The sequence below is a fragment of the Orycteropus afer genome, unplaced genomic scaffold (genome assembly GCF_000298275.1).
Source record: "Orycteropus afer afer isolate SDZICR_OR568_19922 unplaced genomic scaffold, OryAfe1.0 scaffold00369, whole genome shotgun sequence".
NCBI lineage: Eukaryota > Metazoa > Chordata > Mammalia > Tubulidentata > Orycteropodidae > Orycteropus > Orycteropus afer.
Window position 1 is genome coordinate 481,415 of NW_006921956.1, and position 2,595 is coordinate 484,009.

The following is a 2,595-nucleotide window of genomic DNA, read 5'->3' on the forward strand; positions in this document are numbered from 1 at the left end:
TTATTCATCTCCAACACCACAACTCAAAAGCATCAACTCTTCTTTGGTCTTCCTTATTCATTGTCTAGGTCTCACATGCATAAGAGGCAATTGAAAATACCATGGCTTGGGTTAGGTGCACCTTAGTCTTCAAGGAGACATCTTTGTTCTTCATCACTTGAAAGAGGTTTTTGCAGCAGATTTTCCCAATGTCATATGTCTTTTAATGTATTGAGTCCTGCACAAAATATGAAATATGTATTAAACACAAAAATTTGTTCAAATTTCCTACAATGTGATGCTGTGATACTTATGTTTTCACAAATTTTGAACAGTTCATCAAAGAGATCTTCAAAACAATACAATTAGTATTATTTACACTAATGAACAACTTTGTTAGAAGTCTGAGAGACACCCATCTTATATAGAGTGTAAAACGTGTCAGGTAGATTCTGAATGTACCTTAGGCATAAAACACACTCACCCCAAAAAATCGTATTAACATTACTTTAACCTTAATTTGTTGTTAACAATTGAAATGGAAATGGTCATTTTTCTCAACTTTGCTGTCCTTTTGCAAATGTAAATGATCTACCATCTGCTTTATAAACAGTAGATTGCCTTTTATCCAGTTTCCTGGGTAATTGAGTCTCAGGTTATGCAGATTCATTTTTCATTTTTAAATCTCATTTTTAATTAAAAAAATCTCACTTGATTACTCCTTGTCCATATTTTTAAGGGTCATTTGTGTTATTGCTCAGATTCATTGCTGTTCACATCTTATGAGTAAAAGCAATCAGCATACTCCATTATAAATACTCTGCTTACCTCCACTTCACATCATTAATAAAGATTTTAAGAGAGAGCAAAGTTGGCAGTTAATGTTCAAAAGAACAGTTAAAAAAATGGAAAGAAAGAAAATGTATATCCCATCTTTACCATCAGTCATTAACTAAGTGTTAACTTTTTATGTTTGGTAAATCCAAATAATTTACATATTTGTATCTTCACATATCAACATGTGTGCCAAAAACAAGGGTATAATGTAGTAATGCAACACTACAAAGTCTGATTTAAATGTAAGAGAATGAGAATATATATACATGGAAATAGGTGCCTTATTGTGTGCTATATACCTATAAACTAATAAAAAAAAAAAAAAAACTATCAATAACTGTGTTAAATACAAAAGTAAAAATTAATTTAAAAAAAAAAACTACAAAATGATGTATTAAGTAAATATTAAATATACCATGGACTGCTAGAAATGTAAATTTTTTTATTATTTTTATTGTGATTTGGGTGAAAGTTTTCAGAGCAAATTCACTTTCCATACAGCAGTTCACATACACTTTGTCTCATGAGATTGACTGCAATACCCCACAATGCAATAGCTCCCCTCTCACTTCCTCCCCATAGTTACCTCTTCCCTGTGTCCTTCCCTCCCATGCACTCCTGCCTCATGAGCTGTCTCCCTGTGCATACACAGCCCTTATATTCTCCCCTGATTGATCTCTCCAAGGAGTGTATCTACCTAATGTAAATGTTCAGCTCATATGCCTGTCTTTGTTTGGAAGCCACAGGTGTGAGTTCACTTCTAGTCCTGAAGGACAGCTAGGGACCATAGTCTCAGTAGTTCCATCAGGCTCTATCAAACCAGTAAAACTGATCCTTATTTATTTATTTTTTTAAATGATTTTGAGCTTTGTTCCACATTATTCTCCCACCATATCCGGGATCTCCTACATAGATCCCCTTTGAGTGGTTGACAGTGGTAGCCAGGCACCATCTAGTTCTTCTGGTCTCATAGTCATATAGGCTGAGGGTCACATGGTGTACCAGTTGCTTCAACTAATTGTTTCATTACATCTTTGGTTTCTCCTTCATTCTTCTTTGCTCTGGACAAGGAGCAACCCATTGTTTCATCTAGATGGAAATTTGCAAGCTGTTAAGATCCCAGTCAGTACTTACTAAAGTAGAACATAGAACAATGTTTCTGTGTAGTATGTTATGCCAATTGAGCTTGATGTCCCTGGGAAAGTGGTCCCTAGTGTGCAGGTCCACCTACTTGCTCCCTCTGGGTAGCAGGCTGTGCCCAAGAAGAGACTACAACCTTGTTCCTTGTCAGCCCTACTATATACCTAGGAATTCTTACAGAACATACAAATACACTTGTAGAAACATTGTCTGCCAACCCTATAAATGATCATGGGCACACTATCCCCCACATAGACATATCTAGTAGTTAAGCTTGTCCACCCATCTATCCACTTGTATATAAAAGTTTGCCTTCACTTACCATGCAGTACTTTATGTTCACTTTGTTTTCTTACCTCCCATGCACCTCTCTATGTCTTCCTCTTCTTCAATGCCACCATGTTGATCACTCACATGTACATTACCCTTCTCTTCACCCAAATCAATATAGAAGAGCAGACAAATCTGTCTTAGAGGAACTACAGTGGGGATGCTCCTTAGAAGCAAGAATGGCCAGATTGTGTCTCTTGCACTTTGGTCATGTTGTCAGAAGGGTTCAATCCCTGGAGAAGGATATCATATTTGATAAAGTAAAGGGTCAGCAAAATGATGGGTTGACACAATGCTGCAAAAATGGTC